General features: G+C 38.2%; 1 pseudogene; it reads right to left on the reverse strand.

The window, feature by feature from the left end:
• Window positions 1-45, reverse strand: part of LOC140520379 (DNA/RNA-binding protein KIN17 pseudogene) — a 951-nt pseudogene extending 906 nt beyond the window's left edge.
• Window positions 46-8,001: the final 7,956 nt, after the last annotated feature.

An 8,001-nucleotide genomic window follows, 5' to 3' on the forward strand; every position in this document is an offset into this window, starting at 1 on the left:
GATCTTCTGAAGCCAAAGGAAGTTATCTTTGATGAGACTGGACATTCAATGTCACTTAGAATCACTCTCCAACTGACACACTTTGTGGCACAGTTAGAGATACTTATCACAGTTTTGGAAGTCCCTGAGATTGGTGCCATTAGTGATGGCTTTAGGGGTTAGGAAGTTTGGATTTCCCCATGGTTAGAAGAGATAGTGATCATGGTGGTTCCTCTTCTGTGTTCTGAATCCACCAGTATTTTAAAAAGTGGCAATGAATACAAAAAGTAGAGCAGGGGTGGGAGAGTGATGGGTAGGAAGAACAGAGAGAGGAAGTAGATTAGCATTAAGAAAATGATTCAATGGGGGGGCAGAGTCAAAATAGCAGAGTAATTGCAAGAGCCCTTCACCAAGCCCCGCCAAATACCTGTAAAAAAAATTGCTCTAAACAATTTCTGCAGCTGCAGAACCCACAGAATGACAGAGTGAAGCAAATCTCCAGCCCAAGACAGCCTAGAGGGTCACTGGAAAGTGTCTATTGCACCACACTGGGAGCAGAGCTCAGTCCAATGTCGGTTTCCGGTGCACAGTGGGGACCTGAACTGACCTTGGGGAGACTGAATCTCTCACACCTGTGGCAATTTCCAGAGTTCAGGATCCCAAAATTCTGAAGTTACATTGGAAAGTCAGTGAGAAAAGCCTGTGGGATCAGTGCAGGAGAGTGGAGTGGTCAGGCCCCTGCCCCAGGGTGGCAGAAGGGGGAGGGGACAGAGGAACCCCCAGAAGTCACAGCAGCAGCAGGGGCAGCTGAAGCCAGTTTCTGGAGCTGTAGATTGTGGGGAGATCTAGAAGCTGACAGCACATCCCCCACCCCCACTGGAAGCAGAGAACTACTTTGATGAAGAGCTCAAAAGTCAAGTAAATGGCTGAGGAAATGATCAAAAACTGGAAAAAAAATAAGACTATAGAACCTTACTTTGGTGACAAAGAAGAACAAAGCATGCAAACAGAAGAAAACAAAGTCAAAGCTCCTCCATCCAAAGCCTCAGAGAACAATATTAATTGGACTCAGACCTTGGAAGAACTCAAAAAAGATTTTGAAAATCAAGTAAGAGAAGTAGAGCAAAAATTGGGAAGAAAAATGCAAGAAATTCATGAAAAACGAGTCGACTGCTTGCTAAAGGAGATCCCAAAAAATGCTAAAGGAGATACCACTTTAAAAAATAGACTAACCCAAAAGGCAAAAGAAATCCAAAAAGTCAATGAGGAGAAGAATGCCCTTAAAAGCAAAACTGGCCAGATGGAAAAGGAGATCCAAAAACTTACTGAAGAAAATAATTTCTTAAAGAGTAGAATGGAGGAGAAGGAAGCATTATGAAAAATCAAGAAATTATAAAATAAACCCAAAGCAATGAAAAAGATAGAAGACAATGTGAAATATCTCAATGGAAAAACAACTGACCTGGAAAATAGATCCAGGAGAGACAATTTAAAAATGATGCGACTACCTGAAAGCCGTAATCAAAAAAGAGCTTAGACATCATCTTTCATGAAATTATCAAGGAAAACTGCCCTGATATTCTAGAACAAGAGGGTAAAATAAATATTGAAAGAATTCACAGATTACCTGAAAGAGATCCAAAAAGAAAAATTCCTAGGGATACTGTAGCCAAATTTCAGAGCTCCCAAGTCAAGGAGAAAATATTGCAAGCAGCCAGAAAGAAGCAATTCAAGTATTGTGGAAATACAATCAAGATAGCACAAGATCTAGCACCTTCTGCATTAAGGGATTGAAGGGCTTGGGATATGATATTCTAGAAGTCAAAGGACCTAGGATTAAAACCAAGAAATCATAAGAGACTTACTAAACTTGAGCTGTTTATATTCCTACATGGAAAGATAATATTTACAACTCTTGAAACTTTTCTCAGTATTTGAGTACTTGGAGTGATTATATACATATACATATATATATATATATGTATATGTGTATATATGTATATATGTATATATAGATAGAGGGCACAGGGCACAGGGTGAGCTGAATAGGAAGGGATGATATAAAAATAAAATTAAAGGATGAGAGAGGAATACATTGGGGGGAAAAGAGAGAAATAGAATGTGACAAATTCTTTCTCATAAAAGAGGCAAGAAAAAACTTTTTCAATGGAAGGAAAAGGGGGGAGGTGAGGGGTAAATGAAGCTTACTCTCATCGGAATAACATGCCACTCAATATGGTATGAAAATCTATGTTACATTATAAGAAAGTAGGGGAGAAGGATGACAGAAAAGAGGGCAGATGTGAGGAGTGAGTAATTAGAAGTAAACACTTTTGGGGAGGGACAAGGTCAAAAGAGAGAATAGAATAAATGGGGGACAGGATAGGATGGAGGGAAATATAGTTAATCTTTCACAACACGACTTTTATGGAAGTCTTTTGCATGACTATACATGTATAATCTATATTGAATTGCTTGCCTTCTCAGTGGGGATGGATGAGGAGGGAGGAAGGGAGAGAAGCTGGGGCTCAAAGTTTTAAAAATGAATGTTAAAAATTGTTTTTACACGCAATGTGGAAATTAGAAATACATGTAATGGGGTATAGAAATCTATCTTGCCCTAAAAGAAAATAGAGGAGATGAGGATAAGGGAAGGGAAGGGTATGATAGAAGGGAGGAGAAATTGGGGGAAAGTATAATCAGAATGCACAGTCTATTGGGATGGGGGGAGGGGAGAGATGAGGAGAAAATTTAGAGTTCAAAATCTTGTGGAAATGAATGTTGAAAATCATAAATAAATAGACAGACAAGAAAATGATTCTGTCCTCTTTGCCTTCCCTGTCTCTTTGATCTTTACAAAATATTAAGAATTAACATTGAGAATCATCTCCAATGAAGCCTTTTGAAAAGAAGTTAACAAATATGATAAACTTTATAAACTATTATTGTTGTTAATTGCTATTATTCATTCATACATATTGAAACTGTCACTGTTATTTTCTTCTAAAAAAAGACTTGAATTACAACAGACACATTGTATGGAAATATGAAATAAAAAAGGTGTGAAATAGTCAATGGTTTCCTCATCTCCCAGTTAATAAATTAGACAGCATTGAGTAATGAATAGAAAGCTAGTTCTGGAGGTAGGAAGAGGTTTGTTTGAGTTGTACTTTGACCCACATTGGTTGTGTAGTACTGAACAAATCATATATAAATAATCAATCAACAAAATATTACTAAATGTTGTGTTACATAATTCCAATCAGTTCCTCACTGCATCAAGGCATTCTTTTTACGTATCCTGCATCCCATTCACCACAGCCGCTTTTTAAGATGTTTTTTCAATCTCACCTCAAGTGTCTTGTGACTTCCTGTATCAGTTGAGATATTTGCTTCACATGTTAACAAAAATCCTTGAAGCCAGTTGATGAAAACTCCATATTATTCTATCATCTTCATCTATTTTCACTCAGATACTTTCTGCCACTATATTATTTTATCATTCTTATCTCACATGGTGAGGTAGCCTTTTTCGCTGCTAAATCTAACTCTCTGTTGAACAATGGATTTCATTCCTTTGCGTAGCCCAGAGAATTAGCCTCAGTCGTCTCTATTCTTTGATTAGTATTTAGTTTTTCCTTGTCTCCAAGTTGTTTTCCTATTATCTACAGAGGCATTCAAATCTTTATCCACAAATGAAAATGAAAATATACCTCCCTAAAAAAATTATTTGGTCAAACCATCCATGATCTGTTTCCTTCATCATTTTCATCGGCCCTTTCAAGATTTTTTGTTGTGGCTAAACCCCCTTAGAACACTGCCTGTAATTGGTACTTCCACTCTTTTCCTCTCTCTTCTGGTTACTTTAGTCTAGCTTTTGACCTCACCATCCCACTGGAACTACTGTCTTTACAATTATTCTCTATAACTATAGTTACTGAATTCCCTTAATTGGCAAATCAACACTCATTTCTCATCCTTGTTCATCACTCTGAAGTCTTTGATACTGTTGATTATGTTCTCTTCGATGTACTTTTCTCTTTAGGTTTTCATGATATCATTCTCTCTTGGTTCTCCTCTTATGAGTTTTGCTTCTCCTCAGTCTCCTTTGCTGGTCATTCAAGTGACTCCAACTAATGGTGGTTGTTGTGGGCCCTTGTATTTTCCACTTCTATGCTATGTTACAGCTTGGTGATCTCATCAGTTCCCATGGATTCAAGTACTATCTCTATATTGATGATTCTTAAATGTCCTTATCCAGCCCCAGTCTCTTTTCTAACTTTCACCCTTCCATCTTCAATTGCCGATATCTTGCCTATATAACCTTTAGACATTTTGTATTTACTATAGCAAAGACTGAACTAGTGGCCTTCTCTCCCAAGTTATACATCTGCTTTATCCTAACAGTCTTTCACCACCACTTTTTCCAATTGTTTCCCAAGACTCGTTTCCACGTTTGTAAAGTCTTTCACATATACCCCCTTCTATCCTCTGACAAGACCTATTCCTCTACATGCATTATTGTGCCTATCAATAACATAGACCTTGCATAAGAATTCCTCTAATATTCTTTGTTTTTATTTCATATCTTCAAAGGTCAGTGTAGTAGACAAGATGCCCATATGCTGTCTCTCATTCACACATATAAACACATGCATATAATGCTTGTGTGTACAGCTGTGGAAATGTGCTGCCTGGAGAATAGAAAACTCAAAGCATACATAATAATTGCTTTCAAGTACTTAAAGGATTGCCAAAAGAGAGTTTAACATTTTTTAATTTAACTGTAAAATGGTAAAAATTTGTCTTAGGCTGATTTATGGGTAGCACTTATATAGAATAGATTGTCATTGAACATGGCCCAGGAGAATAAAAAAATACCATAATTTTTGTGCAGAAAGAGACTTCAGTGGACATCCAGTCAAGTGCATTCTCACATAAAAATCTCTCTCTCTTACTCTGTGTGTGTGTGTGTGTATATATATATATACATATATATATATATATACATATATATGTATATATATATGTATATATATATATAATGTGTGCATCTATGTATAGGTGTATATGTGTTGGGGATGGAAGCTCAATTCCATGTGGACAGTCTTGGGTGGATAAAGGTGGGAACTTCTAAATCTTAGAGTTCTCATGAGGCCCCCCAGAAAACAGCAGGGAATCGAGGAGTGAGACCGAGCTATCTCGTGTATTTCCGCCTCTTCCCGTGAGAAACGTGATGGGAGGAGCATCCCTGCCCTCGAGACTGTCCCGGATCTGGGCACACCTATTGTTATCTAACAGACATGGTATTCAGGTGCAAACTACATGGCCGGAGAGCTTAATTAGGGTCAGGAAAGCCTGAAGGCGCTCTTAGCGCGGAGGGGCCCTGACAGGACAGAAGGCTCCGTTTTTCCTCTCTTCGCTCTCCCCTCCCCCTCTCTCCCCACTTACACTTCTACTTCCAATCTCTTACCGTAAAATCTTTGCCTCCTTGGGAGATTTCTCTCTCCCTCCTAAGGAAGAGCTCCCCCTGCACATGTAACCAGGACCCTGAATAAAGCCTAACCCTTGTTCGACTCTGGAAAGTCTCTTCTCTCATACGTTTATCCGGTTTGGCCAACCGAAGACCTGGGACAGGTAAGGTAAGACTCGGGTAGCCCTCAGGCCTCTAGGCCTGGCATATATGTATGTATGTATGACATTCATATTTTGACTAAGTACAAAAAGTTACACAAAATTCCACTTTCAACCAGATTTCTTTAAATTTGGCAAGATGTTTAAAAAAAAAAAAGCTTACCCCTAATACTTCTTTTAAGCCAGCATGTGAACAAAAAACTTTACAGGTTTTTGAAAGAAAGAAATACAGTGTTTTTATGTTATCCTCTGATAACATTAGAGAAAAGCTGTCCAGAGAACTAACTGGAGCAAAATGGAAGCAGAATTGTTGAGACATATATGACCCAAATCACTTGTTATGAAAAGACCAAGCAGGAATTTGCAGTGGCTAGGCTGACTACATGAAACACTGTGTTTGAAGATCATCAGTAAGGTTCTTGCTGAAAGAGAACAATTTTGAAATATAGCTTTCATTTCTCTAATCAACTCTGGTTTTGGTAGTTTTATCAAACCCTGGAATGACATAGGTGATCTTGGTCAATACTAGCTTCCTGGGCTCCTTCCAATTATTCTCCTTGTTCCACTTAGGACAGTCAACTGGTTGTTCTGCCCACGTACTACAAAAACTCATGAACATTCAAAACTGGAAGAGATGGACAACTGACCATGAAACCAAATATTAGGACCTCCATAAAGAGATTGAATGCTTTGACAAGGTCTCAAATTGTCAGTTTTGGAAGGCACTTTAGTGAGCATCTAATCAAAATCATACCCGAAAAAGAGTTCCCACTAAATTGAAAGGTTACAATATAAGACAATGTGGGGTACTTACAGAAAATAGAATACAGTAATGGCAATTAAGGCAGCACAGAAGGATTCTGTTACCTATGACTTTAGTAACCAACAAAGGTCCATCACAACCCTTACTCTAATAGAGGCCTCCACAACATACACTCCAACAAAGGATTTCAAGTGACTGTCACATGAACTCACAATGGTTGGTTGCCACAGATCATGGGATAACTACCAGGAATGCTTTGGTGGATCATATGCTGTACAGGCCTGCTCTAGTAGCTGTCAGAGAGATGCTGATGTCTCTTAAGTGGTTGAGACCTATAGGCTCAGGCCTCATTTCATCAGACAACCTCTTTTGATGTCAAAGATTGTCTATGGTCTTTGAACAATTTCATACCCTGTGTATATACTTTGGTATTTTCTTCTGATGAATGGGAAAAACAAACAAAACAAAAGCAAAACAAAACAAAACATAACACCGTTCTATTAGGAAACCATTTTGTTTTTTCTGTGAAAATGTGATATAGCAAGAACTTCATTTAGCATATGCTCCATTGAAATTTCTGCAATAAATCAAAATTGTTATTATTTGTTTTTTAAAGTTTATTTTAAGTTTTCAACATCCATTTCCACAAAATTTTGAGTTCCAAATTTTCTCCCCATCCCTCCCCTCCCACACTACAAAACACCTTGCACTCTGATTGCCCCTTCCACCAATGTGCCTCCCTTCTAACACCCTTCCCTTCCCTAATCCCCATCTTCCCCCTTGTCCTGTAGGGCAAGATAAATTTCTATACGTCATTACCTGTATTTCTTATTTCCCATTTGTATGCAAAAATAATTCTCAACATTTGTTCCTAAAACTTTGAGTTCCAACTTCTCTTTCTTTCTCCTCCCCCACACATCTCCACTGAGAAGGCAAGTAATTCAATATTGGCTATATATGTGTAGTTCTGCAAATGACTTCCATAATAGTCATGTTGTATAAGACTAACTATATTTCCCTCCATCCTATCCCCTCCCATTTCTTCTATTCTCTCTTTTGATCTTGTCCCTCCTCCAGAGTGTTTACCTCAAATCTCTCCCTCCTCCCATTTGCCCTTCCTTCCATCATCCTCCCCACCCTGCTTATCTCCTTCTCCCTTACTTTCCTGTAGTGTAAGATAGATTTTCATGCCATATTAAGAGTGCATGCTATTCCCACCTTGAACCAAATACAATGAGAGTAAGCTTCACTTTTCCCTCTCACCTCCCGCCTTTTCTCTTCCATTGGTAAGCTTTTTCTTTCATCTTTTATGAGAGATTATTTGCCCCATTCCTTTTCTCCTCTTCTCCTCCCAATATATTCCTCTCTCACCCCTTACTTTTATTTTTTTAGATATGATGCCTTTCTATTCAACTCACCCTGTGCTCTCTGTCTCTCTCTGTCTCTATCTCTGTCTCTGTCTCTGTCTCTGTCTCTCTCTCTCTCTCTGTCTCTCTATGTTCTTCTAATCTGGTAACCTAACTCATTTGTATTGAATTGAAAGAAATATTATACTTATACTAAAGAGGATATTTTCATGAAAAAAATAATGAAAATGATCTTTCAATGTTTTTACAATAATTAAT

Source organism: Notamacropus eugenii, chromosome 1, assembly GCF_028372415.1.
Source record: "Notamacropus eugenii isolate mMacEug1 chromosome 1, mMacEug1.pri_v2, whole genome shotgun sequence".
In the NCBI taxonomy this organism is placed as follows: Eukaryota; Metazoa; Chordata; class Mammalia; order Diprotodontia; family Macropodidae; genus Notamacropus; species Notamacropus eugenii.